Source organism: Triticum aestivum, chromosome 6A (genome assembly GCF_018294505.1).
Source record: "Triticum aestivum cultivar Chinese Spring chromosome 6A, IWGSC CS RefSeq v2.1, whole genome shotgun sequence".
Classification (NCBI taxonomy): domain Eukaryota; kingdom Viridiplantae; phylum Streptophyta; class Magnoliopsida; order Poales; family Poaceae; genus Triticum; species Triticum aestivum.
The window spans coordinates 7127992-7154184 of record NC_057809.1 but is presented as its reverse complement, the minus strand read 5'-3'; the positions used below and the strand labels follow the sequence as shown (position 1 = coordinate 7154184).

The following is a 26193-nucleotide window of genomic DNA, read 5'->3' as shown; positions in this document are numbered from 1 at the left end:
TCCTTCTAAAATTGTGACGAAAGGAAAAATTTCCTCCATTTTTTCTTTGTTACATTTCTTTGAAACAAGGCCTTGAATGTGCCACCATAAGAAAGATTTCTGTTCTTATGTGTTCCCTTGACTTTTCGTTTAAACCAAAGGAGGCCTTATTGTTGCACTAAGGATCTTAGTCTCGTTCTTCGTGCAAAAAAAATTAAGAGAAAGGTCTAAGTGGGTTATCAAATTCTTGTGTTTTTCCTCTGAAACTGAGATTATTTTTCCTTAATTTTTTTCCTTTGCTAGATTCCTTTGAATCAAAGGTTTACATAGTGCCGCCGTACGAAACATTATTCCTTTAAAGCAACGGTGGCCTCTACCAAAGGTCTGATAGCACCAGGCATCCCTAGGCCCATGTTGGCACAAGAAGGAGCTTGACCACAGACCAACACAACGCGCCGGACAAGTTCTGGCCACCAAACCAGGCCCCAAACCGCCGAGGTAGCACCGTTCAGCTGTGCACTTGGGCGATGGTGTGCGTTACACGGGCAACGAGATTATTTAAACAGCAGGTCGGGAGCATCATCGATCCTTGACGATGGCCATGGACACGTTCTACATCTCCCACGGCTCACCCACGCTCTCCATCGACGACTCGTTGCCGGCGCGCCACTTCCTCGAGTCGTGGGAGCGGGCCGGTCTCGCCGGGCCGCAGCCGCCGCGCGCCATCCTCATCGTGTCCGGCCACTGGGAGACGGACACCCCGGCCGTCAACGTCATCCGCGGCACCAACGACACCATCTACGACTTCTACGGCTTCCCAGAGCAGATGTACAAGGTCGCCTTAATTAATTCTACGTAGTCCCTACCTATATACGAATCCGCGAGCTATATACGAATCTGTCACGAGGTGACGTTGCTACCATGCACATATGCAGCTGACGTACCCTGCGCCGGGCGCGCCGGACGTGGCCATTAGGACCAAGAAGCTCCTGGAGGACGCCGGGTTCGGGCCGGTGAGCGAGGACCACGGCCGCGGGCTCGACCACGGCGCCTGGGTGCCGCTGATGCTCATGTACCCGGAGGCCAACATCCCGGTGTGCCAGCTCTCGGTGCAGACGGACCGCGACGGCACCTACCACTACGACCTTGGCAAGGCGCTAGCGCCGCTCCGGGACGACGGCGTGCTCATCGTCGGCTCCGGCAGCGCCACACACAACCTGCGCCGGATCCTGCGGACGTTCGCGCCCACCAGCGACGAGCCCGTGCCGGAGTGGGTGGCCGAGTTCGACGCCTGGCTCAGAGAGTCTTTACTCAACGGACGGCACGACGACGTGAAGCGGTACGAGGAGAGGGCGCCGTTCGCCAAGGTGGCGCACCCGCGCCAGACCACTTCTACCAGCTGCACGTCGCGCTCGGTGCAGCCGGGCCGGAGGCCAAGGCGGAGCTCATCCACCGCAGCTGGTCCAACGCCACGCTCTCCTACGCGTCCTACCGGTTCACCACCAAGCAGGAAGATACACTGACAACTCTTGTCTGCGATTAAATCCCCACACACAGCAAATGCGCAAGTGCAGTCTGTTGGAACAGTGGCAGAGGCAGAAGTAATTTCCACATGTGACGGAGTTTATGAAGAAAAAAAACATGTTTTAATAAAATTATGCATGAACTCACTCGAATACTACATATACTAGTAAAATGTTTGTGTGTTGCCTCCACATTATAATGGTTTAACATCAATCATGTCTAACAAATATCTTTAGAATACTTATAGACATTAGATGGTATTGTCGATTCTATTTACCGTTAATCAATTCCTCATCCTCCATCAACCCCTCTCTCCTCTAAAAAACAAATACTTTGATTAACCTCATAGAAATAAATCCAGTGTATAGAGGGAATAGAGGGGAGGACGTACATGCGTGAGTTGTTGTAGCGGGCTGATTTTCCTCCTATTTTTCATCAGGGTAACGATGCCAAAGGCGCCGCCATTGCTAGGCATAACCGATAAGAGGCTAGTCCTAGGGTTTCCCCCTTGAGCACAAGACCGAGTACTCCATGGACCACCCAATCGAATTCGTCATGTGTTATCTCCTCCACTTGCCACGAGCCCATAGGCTGCAAACACGCACTGACCTGACGGCGGGTGAGCATGCACACATGAGCAGGCAACTGAACTGCTACAAGAGCTGCTCACCACAACACGATAGACACTGATGGAAGAGGAAGGTCACTCGCACCACTGAAATCCCGATGGGACGCTCAAGAGGCCATGTACTATCTTCTGAGGGGCAGCTCATGGCTGATCTGAATTCGACAACACCACCATGGGTAGCCACAAGCTCCATCGTCCTTGCCCACGAAAGCCCAGATCCATGGCACAACGCCTCCTTGCCGGCGGCGCAGGCGACGACTGCGGCAACCATTACTTGTTCACCAGCACATCCCATCCAGCCCCTTTGTAGGAGAGGGGCCCCACCAACCGCGTCGGGCTACCGTGAAGCGTGAACCGGCTCTCCAGGACGGGATGCAAGACGACAGCGGCTCCCTTTCCTCTGCCGCATGGAGCGCCCGCCGAATGAGTGACGGCGATGCCAGCGAGAGGCAGATGCACGCAGGTGTTGCAGCGAGGCCTCCATTACCGCAAATCCATGCCGCCATTGCAACCAGCACTTCCATTGCGTCAAGTTACTAGTGGCACAAGGCCTCACGCTGTCCGAAACGCATCAGGGACGGAGCCCCGCCACCGCCGCCGCCGCAGGTTGCAAGGGCCAGCCTGCCGGAGCTGACCAGCGGCGGCGGCGAGGGATGGGCGCACGGAGGATGCCCCGAGAAATGTAGATCAACTCGCCTCCCGTGTCACCCATCCGGACGACGCGGGGGCAGTTAATATTCTTTAGATTAATGATGTATATGACTGAACAATTACGGATGTAAGTTTGAACATGTTTCTTGTTCATTTTGTTAATTTTCTTATCTTATTTCTCTTCCCATACAGGGACTAGTGGACTACAATACCTCCTAGATGGCTAGATCACATTGACTTTATTGTCTCACTTGTCTGACAAAATAGGTGGTGATTCATCTATTGTAGTTAAAAATACAATGGCCAGAAAACAAAATTAATTAGATGGAGACAAACTACCGAATTAAGGAATCCTCTGTCACATAGCTAGATTCGATAGGATCATCATCCTGCTCCTGCCCTAATTGTCTTCATCTTCCTGCTGTTCAAAAGAATCATCGTCCTCATGTTCATCTAGATCAACAGGACCATCTTTGTACTCCTCGTTTTGAGTATCAAAAGAGTTGTAAATCCCCGGATCAGACCTGGCAAAACATGGCTCCATCTTGGCCCAGTACTCTTGGTCCACCTCGACGTACCCCCGGGTGATCAAGTCACGGCGGACCATAGCCTGGAACTCCTCCGGATGCATATTGTCATCAACTAGATCCTTTGTCTTATATAGGCCAGAACCAAATTGATGTCGGCACATGTCATGTGAGTGGAATAATCGTCTGCAGGCACTGGGTTGAGGATCCTGTCGATGGCGGCCTCCAGCTCATGTGGTTCTAGCACTACGGCCTCGGGAAAAGTCGATAGCTTCACCTTGACCCAAATCCTCCGTTGCACCTCTGCTTCATCACCATAGTCTTCTTCTTCTTCTTCTCCTTGTCCTTCTTCTCCATAGCGTTGGTAAACCTTGTGTTGGAGATCTTCTTCTCCTTTGCCCTTGTCCTGCTTCTTGTGCTCCTCCTTCTGTTGCTCCTTCTCCATCTTCTTCTTCTCCTGCTGCTTCTATTGCTCCTCCTCCTTGGTGCTCAGGGTCATCCATGTCGAAGAGAGCTGCGGGGAATCTCATGTTCTTCCATACCTCCTTGCCCTCCGCCTCGATTTCTGCCCGGTTGGCCCAGTAGTCGTCGGAAACCTCGAGATATATAGCCCTTTGTGAGTAGATCGGCTTGGTCCCTGGCACGTTCTAGTCTCACGTCTAGTTCCTCCTTCACACTCAGGTGATCCGCGCCAAATATCAAAGCAATGGCCAGCTCATGGCGAGGCTTTCTGCCGTCACGACGGCCGAGGTTGTCAGGGTGGCTTTGCTCCAGGATCCGGTCGATAGCCGCCTCCAGCTGCTCCTGGTCCAGCGCCGTGACGCATGAATAGGCTTTCACGCTCCGCCTCACAAACTCTCGCCGTTCCTCTACCGGCATCTCGTCCAGCGGCGCCATGGCGATCGATCGACTTGTTGCAATGAGTCGATCGCCTTGTTGCCACGAATCGATCGGTGTGCTCGTACATATAAGAGCTAGTGTTTATCAAATTTTTTATTTTTTTTAAAAAAGGAGGAGGACCCCGGCCTCTGCATCTGGACGATCCATACAGCCATTTTATTAATTATTCTCACAAGACCTTACAAAGTCATACACTAGTAAGACTAAAATCACCATCTAAACAACAACTTTCGCTACTTCTATGCAATTGATGAAGGGGCGCTGATAGTCTGGGCCTAATACCAAACAGACATCGCAGCCAAACCTAAACATCTAAGTCCTGAGGTCCCAATCAGGACGCCTGTTGGATATGGGGCACCTACCAGTCCGGCGCACTTCTCAACCAGGACCCCTGCTGGGTATGAGGCCGCCGCAGACACCTGCCACCAATCCATCTTCAGTGATGTACTGCTGCACCACCTTGCCCCGCCTCTCTGCCATCGACACCACCACGACGCCTGATAACGTCACCCTCCTGCGCGAGACCCACGCCACACATCGGGCACCGAGTCTCCACTGCGCCACGCCGTCGAGAATCGCCACCATTAATGTGCATGATGAATCACCGCTCCATCAATTATTCCGTCCACTGGTCCCTCGACCCCGTGTACACCTTCAAGAATGACGCCACAAGAGGGAAACGACATAATAATGCCGCTGTCATCCGATCTACTGATCTAGGGTTTCCCCCGGAGGTAGCAGATAGTGGCCTGGAACTTCTCAACAACGATGCCTGTTGGGGAACGTAGTAATTTAAAAAAAAAATCCTACGCACATGCAAGATCATGGTGATGCATAGCAACGAGAGGGGAGAGTGTTGTCCACGTACCCTCGTAGACCGAAAGCGGAAGCGTTAGAACAACGCGGTTGATGTAGTCGTACGTCTTCACGATCCGACCAATCCAAGTACCGAACGTACGGCACCTCCGAGTTTAGCACACGTTCAGCTCGATGACGTCCCGCGAGCTCCGATCCAGGAAAGCTCCACAGGAGAGTTTCGTCAGCACGACGGCGTGGTGACGGTGATGATGATGCTACCGATGCAGGGCTTCGCATAAGCACCGCTACGATATGATCGAGGTGGATTATGGTGAAGGGAGGCACCGCACACGGCTAAGGGATCAATGATCCATTGTCTGTCTATGGGATGCCCCCCTACCCCTGTATATGAAGGAGGGGAGGAGGAGAGGGCCGGCCAAGGGGAGAGGCGCGCCCAAGGGGGGGCAATCCTACTCCAAGTAGGTTTTCCCCCTCTTTCCTAGTCCTAGTAGGAGAGGGGAAGGAAAGGGAGAGGTGGAGAAGTTTGGGCCTTGAGGGGCGCGCCCTGATGAAGCTACGTACCTAGGGTAGGGGCATGGACCTGTCCTAAGTGCCCTACTCAAGGACATCCCTAGAAGAAGTCACCTTTCAATCAACTTGGAGGTATCCCACTCGACGGATTCAAGACACTCGACCACGAAGCTATCACTCGACCATGAAGCCAACCACTCGACTGCCAGGAGATCTAAAGTCACTCCGCACGCAAACGGTCGATCATCAAGTAGCTTTTATGGTCATCATAGCACTTTATTAGGGGCGTTACCAGTAACCCCCATTCTTAATGTACTTTAAACCCTGCATTATTGAGGGCTGGAGGGGCCTGGCGAACTCTATATAAGCCACCCCCCTCCTCAGTATCAAGGGTTCGCACCCCTGTTATTCACACACACATAATTCAGTCGACGGCCTCCGGGCACCGAGACGTAGGGCTGTTACTTCCTCCGAGAAGGGCCTGAACTCGCAATCCTCGTGTGCTTACAACTCCTCCATAGCTAAGATCTAGCCTCTCCATACATACCCCCTACATCACTGTCAGAGTTAGAACCACGACAATTGGCGCCCACCGTGGGGCCAGGAGTCTTAGCGCCTAGTTGGAGAAGTTGCGATTTTTTCCGATCTCTTTGATCATGGTTTCGGGCGGAGATTTGGTGGAGGACCGCGAGATCCGTCTCGGCGCACTCTCGTTCATCGCCGACGACTCCGCTTGGCTTCAGGAGGCTCCCCTCGACATCGACGCGCTCCCCGTCCGCGGGGCGACGCACTTTCGCGCATGCCTCCGTGGTGTCCTCCTGCGGCAGCCATCGACCCAGTATTGGTTGGCTCCTGTGGCATCTTCCCGCCCTGTTTCTCGCCGGCGCAAGCGCTCCGGTCGGTCGAGGCTTCAGAGGTGGGTGAGGCATGCGGTGGCCTGCCAGTCGGCCACCCCACAAGTCGCGGCGATCGAGCCCGACGAATCCCTCTACGGCCTATTCGACCTGTCGACTGGCTCCGCAGAGACCGCATCCGAATGCGATAGCAGTGACCCGGCGGCAGAGGTTCTGGTGATCGATGGGCCACACAGTCCTCCCGGTTTTCCCCGCGCTGACGGAGACGCGGATGGAGGCAACCCATCGCGTCCCCACGAAGAGTATCTCCTCGAGCCTCTCACGTCAGTGCAGCGAGAGGAGCTTCGCCGCCGAAACATGGATGCACTCTGCACTCCTATCGTTGGAGAAACCCCAGAGGCCGGGGCCTTAGAGGATGCGCGCTTGGCTAACTTGGCCGAGCGCACTCGACTGGAGAATCTTCAGCGAGCACTCGACGAGAGAGCACGTCAGCGGGCTCCGGAATCCAGTCGACGTCAACTCTTTCCGCCCCCGCAGGTATATCGAACTCCGATTCAAAATTTAGCAGCTGCAGCCCGTATAGCAGAGTCAATTCAGCCCTCCCAGTCAGAGGCTGGCAGAGGTTTGTTGCAAATCAGAGCATTGCTCCAGGCAGCAAGAGACCAGAACTCCGTTGTTTCTCAGTCGCAGAACAGGATCCACAGTCGATCCGTTGCAGCGGATACAGTCCAGTCGGCTCACAGCCCAAGATCGCCTCCGAGGCGTGAGGGACGTGGAGACCGGTGTGATCAGTACAGAAGGAATGAGCAGTATGATCACCGATCCGATCGTGATGATCGACGTCGAGTGCCAACCCCTCCCCCGAGGAGTGAATCATATGTGCCTCGATAGCGGGATGACAGGTGCCTTCATAGTGTTGGGCGAAGAATTCCAGTCGACCCCAGGGAACCAGGCTTTGATGCGAGATCCATTCTCGTTCAAGGTTTGGTCGACAGGAATAGAGCCGAGCCAGCCGCTCCTGGGGAGGCCCTGGCCGTAACCCAGGGAAAATTTAAGGGAAAACCCAAAGGACCTTGGAACCCCAAGAAAGTTAAAGACCAAGAACGAAATGATGTTTTGGATCTACCGTGTCACATCCACACCAAGAAAGATGAAGAGGGTAAACTCATTTACCCAAAGCATACCACTCGACAGTGTCGGCTTCTGATCCAGCAGTTTCAGGGCAAGCAATCCAAAGATAAGGAAAAGGAGTCGAACAAAGTTGAGGACAAGGAAGATAGTGACGATGGGTACCCCCAGGTCAATTCCACCCTGATGATTTTTGCTGATGTTGAGAGCAAAAGTCGACTGAAGGTTATTAACCGTGAGGTAAATATGGTTGCTCCGGCAACACCCAATTATCTGAAGTGGTCCCAGACTGCCATCACATTCGACCAGTCTGATCACCCTACGCACATTGCCACCCCTGGGAGGCAAGCTCTGGTGGTCGACCTAGTTGTCGAAGGCACTCGACTGACCAAAGTCCTGATGGATGGAGGCAGCGGTTTGAACATAGTGTATGCAGAAACATTGAAAGGGATGGGCATTCCGATGTCCAGGCTCAGTACCAGTAACATGGAGTCATTCCTGGGAAGAAAGCCGAGTCACTCGGCCAAATTGCTCTTGATGTGGTTTTCGGTGATTCCAAGAATTACCGCAAGGAAAAGTTGACATTCGAAGTTGTAGATTTCCAAAGTGCCTATCATGCTATTTTGGGCAGGCCATCTTATGCACGCTTCATGGCTCGACCATGTTATGTGTATCTCAAATTGAAGATGCCTGGTCCCAAAGGTGTGATCACTGTTACAGGCAATCGGAAGAAGGCAGAAGAGTGTTTTCAAAAAGGCTCAAAGATTGCTGACGCCCAGATGGCAGTGGTTGAGCTGCAAGAGTATTAGAAGACTGCAGATCCGAGTGAGTTGCTACGAGCTAAGAAGCCTGCCTCAAAATCAGCTTTTCAGTCGTCCGGTGAAACGAAGGCAGTTCACATTCACTCGACCGATCCAAATGCTGCTCCGACTCACATCTCAACGACGCTCGACTCCAAATAGGAAGAAGCGCTCATCCAGTTCCTCCGTGAGAACTGGGACATCTTTGCATGGAAGCCTTCTGACATGCCTGGAGTTCCCAGGGGGCTGGCTGAGCACCGCCTACGAGTCGACCCAAAATTTAAACCTGTGAAAGAACATCTTCGACGGTCCGCCGTCCAGAAGAGGAAGGCCATTGGCGAGGAGGTGGCTTGGCTCTTAGCAGCAGAGTTCATCCGAGAAATTTACCACTCCGAGTGGCTTGCCAATGTTGTCATGGTCCCCAAGAAGGACAAGTGGCTTCGCATGTGCATTGATTTTAAGCATATCAATCGGGCCTGCCCGAAAGATCATTTTCCTCTCCCCTGCATCGACCAGATAGTCGACTCGACTGCGGGATGTGAGCGCTTGTCTTTTCTAGACGCCTATTCCGGGTACCATCAGATCCGTCTGTACGGGCCCGACGAAATCAAAACAGCTTTCATCACTCCGTTCGGGTGCTTCTGTTATGTTACCATGCCATTCGGCCTCAAGAATGCCGGAGCCACGTTCATGAGGATGATTCAGAAGTGTTTGCTCACTCAAATCAGTCGGAACGTGGAGGTATACATGGATGATATTGTGGTTAATTCATGCAAAGGCTCCGACCTGCTGACTGACCTTGCTGAAACCTTTGCCAACCTCAGGGGGTATGATATCAAGCTCAATCCATCAAAATCCGCATTCAGAGTTCCAGGTAGAAAGTTACTCGGTTTTCTCATTTCCGAACGGGGAATTGACGCCAATCCTAAAAAAATTGGTACTATACTCCGGATGAAGCGTCCTGTGCGTGTACATGACGTTCAAAAGCTTACAGGTTGCTTGGCCGCTTTAAGTCGATTCATATCTCGTCTCGGTGAAAAGGCATTGCCTCTTTGCCGACTAATGAAGAAGTCCGACAAGTTTGAGTGGACTCCGGAAGCTGATGCAGCGTTTGCAGAGCTAAAAGCTCTGCTCTCCACCCAGCCGGTGCTTGCTGCCCCAATCAGCAAGGAGCCTTTGCTGCTTTACATTGCAGCCACAGGACATTGTCAGTACAGTACTTACGGTCGAGCGGGAAGAAGAAGGAAAGGCCTTCAAAGTTCAGCGCCCAGTATATTATGTTTCTGAAGTTTTGACTCCTTCAAAGCAAAGATATCCTCACTACCAGAAGCTTGTATATGGGATTTATATGACCATGAAGAAGGTTGGACATTACTTCTCTGATCATTCCATTACAGTCGTCAGCGACGCTCCGCTATCAGAGATTTTGCACAACAGAGATGCAACTGGTTGAGTGGCCAAATGGGCGATTGAACTTCTTCCCCTAGATATCAAGTTTGAGGCAAAGAAAGCTATCAAGTCCCAAGCAATTGCAGATTTAGTCGCCGAGTGGATCGAACAGCAACTTCCGACTCAAGTTCACTCGGAGCACTGGACCATGTTCTTCGATGGATCTAAGATGCTGAATGGTTCCGGTGCTGGGGTAGTATTGGTTTCCCCCCGAGGAGATAAGCTCAGATATGTTCTCTAGATTCACTTCGATTCCTCCAATAATGAAGCAGAATATGAAGCACTTTTATATGGGTTGCGCATGGCCATTTCACTCGGCGTCCGTCGCCTCATGGTCTATGGCGACTTAGATTTGGTGGTTAATCAGGTGATGAAGGAGTGGGACGTCAGAAGTCCAGCTATGACTGGGTATTGCAATGCAGTGAGGAAGTTAGAGAAGAAATTCGAGGGGTTAGAGCTCCATCACATCCCCCGACTGAAAAATCAAGCGGCTGTTGATTTGGCAAAGATAGGATCCACGAGAGAAGCCATCCCCAGCAATGTGTTCCTGGAACACATCCACTCGCCATCAGTCCAAGAAGATCCTTTTACAAATGAAGCCCTACAGCCAAAGAGCGCCACAGATCCGACTGAAGTTGAAATTCCGGCAGTGGTCGACCTAATCATGGAAGTTTTGGCAATCACCCCCGACTGGACGATACCGTACATCACGTATATCCTCAGAAAGGAACTCCCGGAGGACGAAGAAGAGGCTCGACAGATTGTCCGTCGATCCAAGGCCTTTATAGTCATAAAGGGACAGTTGTATAGAGAAAGCGCAACTGGAGTCGGTCAGAAGTGTATAACACCAGAAGAAGGTCAGATAATCCTTGATGATATCCACTCGGGGACCTGTGGTCATCATGCGTCCCCTCGGACCATTGTGGCTAAAGCATACCGGGCGGGATTTTACTGGCCAAGAGCGAATGAAATGGAAAAAGAGATAGTCGACAAGTGTGGAGGGTGCCAGTTCTACTCCAACATGTCACACAAGCCTGCATCAGCCCTGAAGACCATTCCACTCGTCTGGCCCTTTGCTGTTTGGGGACTGGACATGGTGTTGGAAATATGCCCTAGAGGCAATAATAAATTAGTTATTATTATATTTCCTTGTTCATGATAATCGTTTATTATCCATGCTAGAATTGTATTGATAGGAAACTCAGATACATGTGTGGATACATAGACAACACCATGTCCCTAGTAAGCCTCTAGTTGACTAGCTCGTTGATCAATAGATGGTTACGGTTTCCTGGCCATGGACATTTGATGCCATTGATAACGGGATCACATCATTAGGAGAATGATGTGATGGACAAGACCCAATCCTAAGCATAGCACAAGATCGTGTAGTTCGTATGCTAAAGCTTTTCTAATGTCAAGTATCATTTCCTTAGACCATGAGATTGTGCAACTCCAGGATACCGTAGGAATACTTTGGGTGTGCCAAACATCACAACGTAACTGGGTGACTATAAAGGTGCACTACGGGTATCTCCGAAAGTGTCTGTTGGGTTGGCATGAATCGAGACTGGGATTTGTCACTCCGTGTGACGGAGAGGTATCTCTGGGCCCACTCGGTAGGACATCATCATAGTGTGCACAATGTGATCAAGGAGTTGATCACGGGATGATGTGTTACGGAACGAGTAAAGAGACTTGCCGGTAACGAGATTGAACAAGGTATCGGGATACCGACGATCGAATCTCGGGCAAGTATCATACCGATAGACAAAGGGAATTGTATACGGGATTGATTAAGTCCTTGACATCGTGGTTCATCCAATGAGATCATCGTGGAACATGTGGGAACCAACATGGGTATCCAGATCCCGCTGTTGGTTATTGACCGGAGAACGTCTCGGTCATATCTGCATGGTTCCCGAACCCGTAGGGTCTACACACTTAAGGTTCGATGACGCTAGGGTTATAAAGGAAGTTTGTATGTGGTTACCGAATGTTGTTCGGAGTCCCGGATGAGATCCCGGACGTCACGAGGTGTTCCGGAATGGTCCGTAGGTAAAGATTTATATATGGGAAGTCCTGTTTTGGTCACCGGAAAAGTTTCGGGTTTTATCGGTAACGTACCGGGACCACCGGGAGGGTCCGGGGGGTCCACCAAGTGGGGCCACCAGCCCCGGAGGGCTGCATGGGCCAAGTGTGGGAGGGGACCAGCCCCAGGTGGGCTGGTGCGCCCCCCACCAAGGCCCAAGGCACAAGGGAGTGGGAAGGGGGGCAAACCCTAGGGCAGATGGGCCCCAAGGCCCACCCTGGTGCGCCTCCCCCTCTCCCCTCCCCTTGGCCGCCCCTAGATGGGATCTAGGGGGCTGCCGCCACCCCTAGGGAGGAACCCTAGGTGGGGGCGCAGCCCCTCCCCTTCCCCTATATATAGTTGAGGTTTGGGCTGCCCAATATACATGAGTTCCTCTCCCCGTTGGTGCTGCCCTACCTCTCTTTCTCCTCGTCTCTCGTAGTGCTTGGCGAAGCCCTGCTGGATCTCCACGCTCCTCCACCACCACCACGCTGTTGTGCTGCTGCTGGATGGAGTCTTCCTCAACCTCTCCCTCTCTCCTTGCTGGAGCAAGGCATGGGAGACGTCACTGGGCTGTACGTGTGTTGAACGCGGAGGTGCCGTCCGTTCGGCACTAGGATCTCCGGTGATTTGGATCATGACGAGTACGACTCCATCAACCCCGTTCTCTTGAACGCTTCCGCGTAGCAATCTACAAGGGTATGTAGATGCACTCTCCTTCCCCTCGTTGCTAGTTTCTCCATAGATAGATCTTGGTGACACGTAGGAAAATTTTGAATTTCTGCTACGTTCCCCAACAGTGGCATCATGAGCTAGGTCTATTGCGTAGATTCTATGCACGAGTAGAACACAAAGTAGTTGTGGGCGTTGATTTTGTTCAATATGCTTACCGTTACTAGTCCAATCTTGTTTCGTCGGCATCGTGGGATGAAGCGGCCCGGACCAACCTTACACATACGCTTACGTGAGACCGGTTCCACCGACTGACATGCACTAGTTGCGTAAGGTGGCTGGCGGGTCTCTGGCTCTCCCACTTTAGTCGGAACGGATTCGATGAAAAGGGTCCTTATGAAGGGTAAATAGCAATTGGCATATCACGTTGTGGTTTTTACGTAGGTAAGAAACGTTCTTGCTAGAAACCCATAGCAGCCACGTAAAACATGCAAACAACAATTAGAGGACGTCTAACTTGTTTTTGCAGGGTATGCTATGTGATGTGATATGGCCAAAGGATGTGATGAATAATATATGTGATGTATGAGATGATCATGTTCTTGTAATAGGAATCACGACTTGCATGTCGATGGGTATGACAACCGGCAGGAGCCATAGGAGTTGTCTTAATTTATTTATGACCTGCGTGTCAACATAAACGTCATGTAATTACTTTACTTTATTGCTAACCATTAGCTGTAGTAGTAGAAGTAATAGTTGGCGAGACAACTTCATAAAGACACGATGATGGAGATCGTGATGATGGAGATCATGGTGTCATGCCGGTGACGATGATGATCATGGAGCCCCGAAGATGGAGATCAAAAGGAGCAAAGTGATGATGGCCATATCATGTCACTATTTGATTGCATGTGATGTTTATCATGTTTTTGCATCTTGTTTACTTAGAACGACGGTAGTAAATAAGATGATCCCTCATAATAATTTCAAGAAGGTGTCCCCCCTAACTGTGCACCATTGCGACAGTTCATTGTTTTGAAGCACCACGTGATGATCGGGTGTGATAGATTCTAACGTTCACATACAACGGGTGTAAGACAGATTTACACACGCGAAACACTTAGGTTGACTTGACGAGCCTAGCATGTACAGACATGGCCTCGGAACACAAGAGACCGAAAGGTCGAGCATGAGTCGTATGGTAGATACGATCAACATGAAGATGTTCACCGATGATGACTAGTCCGTCTCACGTGATGATCGGACACGGCCTAGTTGACTCGGATCATGTAATCACTTAGATGACTAGAGGGATGTCTATCTGAGTGGGAGTTCATAAGATGAACTTAATTATCCTGAACATAGTCAAAAGGTCTTCGCAAATTATGTCGTAGCTCGCGCTTCAGTTCTACTGTTTAGATATGTTCCTAGAGAAAAAAATTAGTTGAAAGTTGATAGTAGCAATTATGTAGACAGTAAAAGGCTTATGTCCTTAATGCACCGCTCAGTGTGCTGAACCTCGAACGTCGTCTGTGGATGTTGCGAACATCTGACATACACATTTTGATAACTACGTGATAGTTCAGTTAAACGGTTTAGAGTTGAGGCACCGAAGACGCGTTAAAACGCCGCGAAACATATGAGATGTTTTGAGGGCTGAAATTGGGATTTCAGGCTCGTGCCCACGTCAAGAGGTATAAGACCTCCGACGATTTTCTTAGCCTGCAAACTAAGGGAGAAAAGCTCAATTGTTGAGCTTGTGCTCAGATTGTCTGAGTACAACAATCGCTTGAATCAACTGGGAGTTGATCTTCCAAATGAAATAGTGATAGTTCTCCGAAGTCATTACCACCAAGCTGCTAGAGCTTCGTGATGAACTATAATATATCAGGGACATATATGATGATCCTTGAGATATTCGCGATGTTTGACACCACAAAAGTAGAAGTCAAGAAGGAGCATCAATTGTTGATGGTTGGTGAAACCACTAGTTTCAAGAAGGGCAAGGGCAAGAAGGGATACTTAATGAAACGGCAAATCAGCTGCTGCTCTAGTGAAGAAACCCAAGGTTGAACCCAAACCCGAGACTAAGTGCTTCTGTAATAAGGGGAACAGCCACTGGAGCAGAATTACCCAAGATACTTGGTAGATGAGAAGGCTGGCAAGGTCGATAGAAGTATATTGGATATACATTGTGTTGATGTGTACTTTACTAGTACTCCTAGTAGCACCAGGGTATTAGATACCCGTTCGGTTGCTAAGTGTTAGTAACTCAAAACAAAAGACTACGGAATAAACGGAGACTAGCTAAAAGGTGAGATGACGATATGTGTTGGAAGTATTTCCAAGGTTGATCAAATATCGTACGCTCCCTCTACCATCGAGATTGGTATTAAACCTAAATAATTGTTATTTGGTGTTTGCGTTGAGCATAGACATGATTGGATTATGTCTGTCGCAATATGGTTATTCATTTAAAGAGAATAATAGTTACTCTGTTTATTTGAATAATACCTTCAATGGTCTTGCACCTAAAATGAATGGTTTATTGAATCTCGATCGTAGTGATACACATGTTCATGCCAAAAGATATAAGATAGTAATGATAGTACCACCTACTTGTGGCACTGCCACTTAAGTCATATCGGTATAAAACGCATGAAGAAGCTCCATGTTGATGGATCTTTGGACTCACTCATTTTTGAAAAGTTTGAGACATGCGAACCATGTCTATTGGTGTATATGCATGAAGAAACTCCATGCAAATGGACCGTTTGGACTCACTTGATTTTTGAATCACTTGAGACATGCAAATCATACCACATGGGCAAGATGACTGAAAGCCTCGTACTGAAAGCCTCGTTTTCAGTAAAATGGAACTAGAAAGCAACTTGTTGGAAGTAATACATTTTGATGTGTGCAATCCAATGAGTGCTGAGGCATGTAGTGGATATCGTTATGTTCTTACTTCACAGATGATTTGAGTAGATGTTGAGTATATTTACTTGATGAATCACAAGTCTGAATTATTGAAAGGTTCAAGTAATTTCAGGGTGAAGTTGAAAGATCGTCGTGACAAGAGGATAAAATATCTATGATATGATCATAGAGATGAATATCTAAATTACGAGTTTGGCATAGAATTAAGACATTGTGGAAATTGTTTCACAACTGATACAGCCTGGAACACCATAGTGTGATGGTGTGTCCGAACATCATAACTGCACCCTATTGGATATGATGCATACCATGATGTCTCTTATCGAATTACCACGATAGTTTATGGGTTAGGCATTAGAGACAACCACATTCACTTTAAATAGGGCACCACGTAATTCCGATGAGATGACACCGTATGAACTATGGTTTAGAGAAACCTAAGTTGTCATTTCTTAAAAGTTTGGGGCTGCGACGCTTATGCAGAAAAGTTTCAGGCTGATAAGATCGAACCCAAAGCGGATAAATGCATCTTCATAGGACACCCAAAACAGTTGGGTATACCTCCAGTCTCAGATCCGAAAGCAATAAGGGATTGTTTCTAGAATTGGGTCCTTTCTCGAGGAAAAGTTTCTCTCGAAAGAATTGAGTGGGAGGATGGTGGGGACTTGATGAGGTTATTGAACCGTCACTTCAACTAGTATATAGCAGGGCACAAAGAGTTGTACCTGTGGCACCTACACCAATTGAAGTGGAAGCTTATGATATTGATCATGAGATTTCAGATCAAGTCACTCCCAAACCTCGTAGGACGACAAGGATGTGTACTACTTCAGAGTGGTACATAATCCTGTCTTGGAAGTCATGTTGCTAGACAACAATGAACCTACGAGCTATGGAGAAGCGATGGTGGGCCCGGATTCCGATAAATGGCTCGAGGCCATAAAATCCGAGAGAGGATCCATGTATGAAAACAAAGTGTAGACTTTGGCAGAACGGCTCGATGGTCATAAGGCTGTTGAGTACAGATGGATTTTAAAGGAAGACGGACAATGATGGTAAGCTTCACCATTAAGAAAGCTCGACTTGTCGTTAAGATGTTTTCCGACAAGTTCAAGAAGTTGACTACGATGAGACTTTCTCACTCGTAGCGATGCTAAGAGTCTGTTGGAATTATATTAGCAATTGCTGCATTATTTATGAAATCTTGCAGATAGGATGTCAAAACATTGTTTCCTCGACGATTTTGAGGAAAGGTTGTATGTGATACAACCGGAAGGTTTTGTCAATCCTGAAAGATGCTAATAAGTATGCAGAGCTCCAGCAATCCTTCTGAGGACTGGAGTAAGCATCTCGGAGTTGGAATGTATGCTTTGATGACATGATCAAAGTTTTGGGTGTATACAAAGTTTATGAGAAACTTGTATTTCCAAGGAAGTGAGTGGGAGCACTATAGAATTTCTGATGGATATATGTTGTTGATCAGAAATGACGTAGAATTTCTGAAAAGCATATAGGGTTATTTGGAAAGTGTTTTTCAATGGAAAGCCTAGATTAAGCTACTTGAACATTGAGCATCAAGATCTATAAGGATAGATCAAAACGCTTAATGGTACTTTCAAATGAGCACATACCTTGACATGATCTTGAAGGTGTTCAAGATGGATCAGTCAAAGAAGGAGTTCTTGCCTGAGTTGTAAGGTATGAAGTTAAGACTTAAAGCTCGACCACGGCAGAATAGAGAGAAAGGACGAAGGTCGTCCCCTATGCTTAAGACGTAGGCTCTATAGTATGCTATGCTGTGTACCGCACCTGAAGTGTGCCTTGCCATGAGTCAGTCAAGGGGTACAAGAGTGATCCAAGAATGGATCACAGGACAGCGGTCAAAGTTATCCTTAGTAACTTGTGCACTAAGGAATTTTCTCGATTATGGAGGTGGTAAAAGAGTTCGTCGTAAAGGGTTACGCCGATGCAAACTTTGACACTAATCCAGATTATTCTGAGTAGTAAACTGGATTCGTATAGTAGAACAGTTATTTGGAATAGCTCCAAATAGAACGTGGTAGCTGCATCTAGGAGATGACATAGAGATTTGTAAAGCACACATGGATCTGAAAGATTCAGACCCGTTGACTATAACATCTCTCACAAGCATAACATGATCAAACCTAGAACTTATTGAGTGTTAATCACATGGTAATGTGAACTAGATTATTGACTCTAGTAAACTCTTTGGGTGTTAGTCACATGGGGATGTGACCTTGAGTGTTAATCGCATAGGGATGTGAACTGGATTATTGACTCCAGTGCAAGTGGGAGACTGTTGGAAATATGCCCTAGAGGCAATAATAAATTAGTTATTATTATATTTCCTTGTTCATGATAATCGTTTATTATCCATGCTAGAATTGTATTGATAAGAAACTCAGATATATGTGTGGATACATAGACAACACCATGTCCCTAGTAAGCCTCTAGTTGACTAGCTCGTTGATCAATAGATGGTTACGGTTTCCTGGCCATGGACACTGGATGTCGTTGATAACGGGATCACATCATTAGGAGAATGATGTGATGGACAAGACCCAATCCTAAGCATAGCACAAGATCGTGTAGTTCGTATGCTAAAGCTTTTCTAATGTCAAGTATCATTTCCTTAGACCATGAGATTGTGCAACTCCCGGATACCGTAGGAATACTTTGGGTGTGCCAAACGTCACAACGTAACCGGGTGACTATAAAGGTGCACTACGGGTATCTCCGAAAGTGTCTGTTGGGTTGGCACGAATCGAGACTGGGATTTGTCACTCCGTGTGACGGAGAGGTATCTCTGGGCCCACTCGGTAGGACATCATCATAATGTGCACAATGTGATCAAGGAGTTGATCACGGGATGATGTGTTACGGAACGAGTAAAGAGACTTGCCGGTAACGAGATTGAACAAGGTATCGGGATACCGACAATCGAATCTCGGGCAAGTATCGTACCGATAGACAAAGGGAATTGTATACGGGATTGATTAAGTCCTTGACATTGTGGTTCATCCGATGAGATCATCGTGGAACATGTGGGAACCAACATGGGTATCCAGATCCCGCTATTGGTTATTGACCGGAGAACGTCTCGGTCATGTCTGCATGGTTCCCGAACCCGTAGGGTCTACACACTTAAGGTTCGATGACGCTAGGGTTATAAAGGAAGTTTGTATGTGGTTACCGAATGTTGTTCGGAGTCCTGGATGAGATCCCGGACGTCACGAGGAGTTCCGGAATGGTCCGGAGGTAAAGATTTATATATGGGAAGTCCTGTTTTGGTCACCGGAAAAGTTTCGGGTTTTATCGGTAACGTACCGGGACCACCAGGAGGGTCCCGGGGGTCCACCAAGTGGGGCCACCAGCCCCGGAGGGCTGCATGGGCCAAGCGTGGGAGGGGACCAGCCCCAGGTGGGCTGGTGTGCCCCCCCCACCAAGGCCCAAGGCACAAGGGAGTGGGAAGGGGGGCAAACCCTAGGGAAGATGGGCCCTAAGGCCCACCCTGGTGCGCCTCCCCCTCTCCCCTCCCCTTGGCCGCCCCTAGATGGGATCTAGGGGGCTGCCGCCACCCCTAGGGAGGGAACCCTAGGTGGGGGCGCAGCCCCTCCCCTTCCCCTATATATAGTTGAGGTTTGGGCTGCCCAATATACACGAGTTCCTCTCCCTGTTGGTGCAGCCCTACCTCTCTTTCTCCTCGTCTCTCGTAGTGCTTGGCGAAGCCCTGCTGGATCTCCACGCTCCTCCACCACCACCACGCCATTGTGCTACTGCTGGATGGAGTCTTCCTCAACCTCTCCCTCTCTCCTTGCTGGATCAAGGCATGGGAGACGTCACCGGGCTGTACGTGTGTTGAACGCGGAGGTGCCATCCGTTCAGCACTAGGATCTCCGGTGATTTGGATCGCGACGAGTACGACTCCATCAACCCCGTTCTCTTGAACGCTTCCGCGTAGCAATCTACAAGGGTATGTAGATGCACTCTCCTTCCCCTCGTTGCTAGTTTCTCCATAGATAGATCTTGGTGACACGTAGGAAAATTTTGAATTTCTGCTACGTTCCCCAACACATGGTTGGTCCACTGAGAACAGGCAGGAGCGGTTTCACACATGTGCTTGTGGCAGTCGACAAGTTTACCAAATGGATTGAAGCTAAGCCTATCAAGAATCTTGATGCTTGCACTGCTATCAGTTTCGTCAGGGAGTTAACATTCAGATATGGAGTCCCGCATAGCATCATCACTGACAATGGGTCAAACTTTGATTCGGACAAGTTCAGAGCTTTTTGCGCCTCTCAAGGCACACGAGTCGACTACGCGTCGGTCTCCCATCCCCAGTCGAATGGACAAGCAGAAAGGGCAAATTGTCTGATTCTCAAAGGACTAAAGCCTCGGCTGATGCGTGATCTCAAGCACGCAGCGGGCGCATGGGTCGACGAGCTTCCGTCGGTTCTGTGGGGATTGAGGACCACCCCAAATCGGTCGACTGGAAGAATTCCGTTCTTTCTAGTTTATGGAGCTGAAGCAGTCCTGCCGAGTGATCTACTTCACAATGTGCCATGAGTCGAGCTTTACACCGAAGATGAAGCAGAACAAGCCCGGCAAGATGCAGTCGACCTCCTGGAAGAAGAAAGAGAAATGGCTATGATCCGATCGACCATTTACCAGCAAGACTTGCGTCGATTCCATGCCAGAAATGTGAAGAGTCGAGCCTTCCAAGAAGGAGATTTGGTCCTCCAAGTGGATCAACAGAAACCACACAAGCTCGCCCCTACTTGGGAAGGCCCCTTCATCGTCACCAGAGTCCTCCACAATGGAGCATATCACCTTTACAATATCGGTCGCCAGATCGATGAGCCACGAGCTCGGAATGCGGAACTGCTCCGCCCCTTTTACAGTTGAATTCTCACTCGGATGAGATGTAATAAGAAAAACTTTTGTAGTCTATTTATCAAGAGTGTTACAATTTTTCCTATAATTGCGTATGAAATCCCCCAGTGGGTAGCTTAGCTGCGAATCCGTTTCGCCTATGTTTGTAAAAAAATCCTACCGAGTGGCGAGCCAGACTCCCACTCGGGGGCTTAGCTGCAGCCCAGTGCTCGCCTAAGTGTTTAAAAATCCTACCGAGTGGCGAGCCAGACTCTCACTTGGGGGCTTAGCTGCAGCCCAGGGCTCGCCTAAGTGTTTAAAAAATCCTACCGAGTGGCGAGCCGGACTCTCACTCGGGGGCTTAGCTGCAGCCCAGTGCTCGCCTTAGTGTTTAAAAATCCTACCGAGTGGATAGCCAGACTCTCACTCGGAGGCTTAGCTGCAGCCCAGTGCTTGCCTAAGTGTTTAAAAATCCTACCGAATGGCGAACCAGACTCTCACTCGGGGGCTTAGCTGCAGCCCAGTGCTCGCCTAAGTGTTTAAAAATCCTACCGAGTGGCGAGCCAGACTCTCACTCGGGGGCTTAGCTGCAGCCCAGTGCTCGCCTAAGTGTTTAAAAATCCTACCGAGTGGCGAGCCAGACTCTCACTCGGGGGCTTAGCTGCAGCCCAGTGCTCGCCTAAGTGTTTAAAAATCCTACCGAGTGGCGAGCCAGACTCTCAGTCGGGGGCTTAGCTGCAGCCCAGTGCTCGCCTAAGTGTTTAAAAAATCCTACGGAGTGGCGAGCCAGACTCCCACTCGGGGGCTTAGCTGTAGCCCAGTGCTCGCCTAAGTGTTTAAAAATCGTACCGAGTGGCGAGCCAGACTCTCACTCGGGGCTTAGCTGCAGCCCAGTGCTCGCCTAAGTGTTTAAAAAATCCTACCGAGTGGCGAGCCAGACTCCCACTCAGGGGCTTAGTTGCAGCCCAGTGCTCGCCTAAGTGTTTAAAAATCCTACCGAGTGGCGAGCCAGACTCTCACTCGGGGGCTTAGCTGCAGCCCAGTGCTCGCCTAAGTGCGAAAAAATCCTACCGAGTGGAGAACAGACCTCCCACTCGGAGGCTTAGCCGCATTCCAGTACTCGCCTAAGTTTGAAAAAATCCTACTGAGTGGAGAGCAGACCTCCCACTCGGAGGCTTAGCCGCAGTCCAGTACTCACCTAAGTTTGAAAAAATCCTACCGAGTGGAGAGCAGACCTCCCGCTCGGAGCCTTAGCTGCAGTCCAGTACTCGCCTAAGTTTTTAAAATCCTATCGAGTGGAGAGCAGACCTCCCACTCGGGGGCTTAGCTGCAGCCCAGTGCTCGCCTAAGTACGGAACACATCCCAATCCGCAAGGACAACGAGGTGCAAATCGACTGCTACCTTCTCCTTAGGAGCTGCACTACAAATACAAAGTTATTTCGAGTGAAGAACAAGTTCCACTCGACAGATAATTCATGAAGATATTCAACAATAAATCAAGTTCAGATAAGACACAAAGGTCCTAGACCGCAGATCAAAGTACTCGAGCCTCCAGCTCAACAGAGTTTAACGGTTACAAAATCCACTCGGCATTCCGAGGCAAATTTAAAGTGAAGCATAATAGTTTTTATTCCTCAGGCGGAGGACTGGAAGGGGCGACGAACTCGTCCAAGTCGATCCCGTCTGCAATGCGAGTGGCAGCAGCAATGAAAGTCTCCATGAAGTCTTGAAAGTTGTGCTTCCTGGTATTGGCAACTTGGATGGCGGCCAACTTTTCTTCTCGCACCTCCTTGCAGTGGACGCGGACCAGAGACAGAGCGACGTCAGCACCACATCTAGCAGAAGATTTCTTCCATTCCGCCACTCGACCTGGGACTTCATTCAGTCGAGTCATCAGGGACTCGAGGTCATTCTGAAGCGTCGTCCTAGGCCAGAGCGACGTGTCGATCCGCGACATCGCAACCTTCAACCGAGCAAGATAGTCTACAACTCCGGCAACACGAGATTCCAGTCAGAGCACGTTCATAGCAGCCTCGTCCTTCACTGGAGAATTGATGGGGTCCAAGCCTGTCTCCACTCGACTGGTCTCCTCTCGAAGTTTTGGCAGAATTCTGTAAACACAATTCAAGGATAAGTCAGTGGCTCTACGCAGGTTTGGTAACTGCAAGTCAGTCGGACCGGAGTAATTACCCTCGAGCATGACGAATAGCTTCTTGGCGAGTCCACCAAGATAAACCTCCAGATTGTTCCTCTGCCGCGCCAGCTCACCTTCCTGGTCACTCAGATTCATCTTGTCTTTCTTCAGACGGCTGACCTCTTGATTAGCCACGTCGAGAGCACTTTTTAGCCTGGAGTTTTCCTTTTCAAGAGTACTGACCGAAGCCAGTTTTTCTTCAGCAAGCTTCGTTTTGTTCAGGACCTCCTTCTGAGCTTCGGCAAGGTCTTGATCCTTCTTCTTCAGAGCCTCCTCCACTTTGTCTGCGAAACAGCAAGTGAGATCAACATCGAGGACGGCCAGAAAGAAAGGACAGTCGACAAAAGCTCACCAGCCATACCTTTTGCTTCGTCCCTCGCCTTCTGCAAGTTCTCCTGAGCAAGCTTCAAGTCAAGGTTGAGCTAGATCTGTTTGTTCTCCAACTCAGTGTAGCGAGCCACAAGTTCGCAGGATTTCTGCAAAAAATCAGTCGACAGACGTCCAAGATAAGTTTCTTCCGAGTAACCAAGAGACAATGATGGCGTTTCTAAGACTACAGCCGAATCAAAAACATTTGACAGTAGTCTCGGGGACTACACCCAGTGGGTGCACTCAGCGTGCCCCCACTGGTTCGACCAAAAAAAATCGACTGCCCACAGTCGACCGTGTACAATTCCATTCGCCATGGCCTAACCAGACCGAGTGAAGAAGTTCAACTAAAGCAACACAATATAAAGACTACAGTCGACTGCCAGCAGTCAACCGTAGTCTCGGGGACTACACCCAGTGGGTGCAGTCAGCGTGCCCCCACTCACACCCAGTGGGTGTATAGATATAAAGACCTTCGGAAAAGAGATTCTTCAGATAGCATATCGTAACAAACAAGCGGTGAATCGACTGACCTGGACATTGCTCTGAAGAGCTGAACTTGCGTCATAAGCTGCTTGGCTGGCTTCCCGAACCACCTTCACTTGCTCCATCATGATCCCCGCCTGGCGTATAGCCTCCTTAGCGGCACCCGCTTGGTCCTCAGGGACGTGGTGTGTGGCAAAAAGCGAAGGCGGATTTTCAGTCGACGTCGAAGGCCGGACACTCGTTAGAGGAACAGCAAAGGTCACAGAAGCCCGAGTGGTGTCACCACCCTCCCGAGCTACGGCCTCAGGCGCCGAAGTAGTTTGTGGGGTCTGGCCAGCCGGCGCCCTCCTGTTCCTTCTCGCCCTCAGCGGCACTTCATCTTCATCATCAGGGAGGTCGATGACATGAGGAGGAGCTACAAGAAAAATCCAATCGACCGGAATTATAAGAAATCATCAGTCGACTAAAAAGTAGAGTGTCAGTAATCGTACCAGGGTTGGAGGTAACAGCGTCTTCCATCTCTTGATCATCGTCCTTGGCGGAGACTCCGAGGTGGCAGCACTGCAAATTTCGAAAGTCAGTCGGCTTATTCAACGAGTCGACCAAGAGTCCGTCACATTCGACAAAGGAAAACAAATTCTACTATTACCCAGAAATGGTGGGGACAGTCATCTTCATCTTGGGCAGAGCCTTGGGCGGCTTGGACGGCGTCGCGCGTGGATGCTTGGGAGTTTTTTCTTTCGGTGCTGGAGATGAGGTCCGAGGGCGCTTCGACGACTGCCCAACATGGACAGTCGCCTTACCACGTTCCCGCGCAGGGTCGTGTGTAAGCTTGGATCGCCGTTCCGAGCAGGGAGGTTCGACTTCTTCCTCCTCTTCTTCACTGGAGTCGTCGTCATCATCCCCCTCTCCTTCGCCGTCAGATTCCCACTCTTCTCTCTCGTCTCCACTTTCGCCTCCACTCGCCTCTCCTTCCTCGGCCTGCTCCTGTGCTCCATTGGGTGTCGAGTACATCTCAGTAGTGGCCTAGAGGACAGCAAACAAGACAAAAGTCAATCGACTGATCCAAAGAGAACAAATAAAGAAAGCAAGATCTCAGTCGGAAACGCAAGGTCAGACCTGATCCACTATGTATGATTGGTCGAGTGGAGGAATCCTCCTGGCACCTCGGGGGTTGTCCTTGTTCCCTGTGATACTTGACAGCCACCCTTCCAACATCTCGTCAGTGACCTCCTCTGGGTGAATCCGAGTGGTGTCTTCGAGACCCGAGTACAGCCACATCGGGTGGTCACGAGCCTGAAGCGGTTGGATACGCCTCCTTAGGAAGACTTCCAGCAAGTCCATGCCAGTCACACCCTCGCGGACAAGCTGAACCACTCGACCGACCAACACCTTGACTTGCGCCTTTTCCTCCGGCATCACTTTCAGAGAGGCAGGTTTTTGTGCTCGATTTAGAGAAAAAGGGGGAAGCCCAGTCGACTGTCCAGGGGTCACCTGGTCTTTACAGTAAAACCAAGTCGATTGCCACCCACGTGCTGACTCGGGAAAAGTGATAGATGGAAAGGAGCTTTTTCCCCTCATCTGGATCGCCAGGCCCCCGCACAGCTAAATCACCTGCGTCCGTTCATCACTCGACTTGGCCTTCTTGACCGACTGAGAGCGGCAAGTGAAGATGTGCTTGAAGAGTCCCCAATGGGGGCGGCAACCCAAGAAGTTTTCACACAAGGAAACGAAAGCAGCAAGATACACAATAGAATTGGGAGTAAAGTGATGGAGCTGCGCTCCGAAGAAGTTCAAGAAGCTCTAGAAAAAAGGATGAGGAGGCAGAGAGAATCCGCGATCGATATGGGTGGTGAGGAGGACGCACTCACCATCACGAGGTTGGGTTCGACTTCTTTCCCCGGAAGATGCGCAGATTCGTGGGGAATGAATCCCCTCTCGACCAGATCATCAAGATCATCCTGCCGAATCGCTCACGGCATCCAGTCGCCCTGGATCCAATCCTTGGGCAGAGCAGTCCTCGAGGAAGATCCGCCCCGAGCGTACTTCTTCCCCTTCCCCTGCACCACCGCCTTCATCGCGCGCTCCAGAGCCGACGTCCTCTCCTTCACCATCGTCGCCGACGAAGCTCGAACAGGCCTACGGCACCAAGGTGAGAGCAGAGGTGGCGGAGGATCTTGTGAAGGAAGAGGGAAAAGTGGAGGCGCACTGTTCGGGGGCCCCGAGCCGGCAACCTATTAGAGGTCGCTTCCGAGTGGTTGGCTGGTAGGCCCAGGCAATCCCGTCAAATCCCGCAACAGACGTGCGCGCGGTACATGGCGAAAAAGGTGGCGCGGGGGTCGAGGAGCTTCCGTCCTATCCCATCCGATTACTGCGGCCGCCCCCGTCTCGCGCGCTTCCCGAAATTCAAATCCCGCAAAATCCGCGGACCGCAGGACAACTCATCAAACAGAAGATCCCTTTCATACCATCACTTGGAACTTCACAAGTAAAGAAATTCACTCGACAAGAGGCCAAGAATGGATCAAGGCGACTGAAAGAAGTTGACGACGTCATCCGTGACAATTGATCCAAAACAAGACGTTCATATAACATGAAGAACCAGTCGGAAAGATCCCCAACTCCTTCCCCACTCAAACCTCGATCCATTCGGGGGCTAATGATGAAGCTACGTACCTAGGGTAGGGGCATGGACCTGTCCTAAGTGCCCTACTCAAGGACATCCCTAGAAGAAGTCACCTTTCAATCAACTTGGAGGTATACCACTCGACGGATTCAAGAAACTCAACCACGAA

General features: G+C 49.9%; 1 pseudogene; it reads left to right on the top strand.

The window, feature by feature from the left end:
• Window positions 1–571: 571 nt before the first annotated feature.
• Window positions 572–1595, top strand: LOC123129933 (extradiol ring-cleavage dioxygenase-like; annotated as a pseudogene).
• The last annotated feature ends 24598 nt before the right edge of the window (window positions 1596–26193 follow it).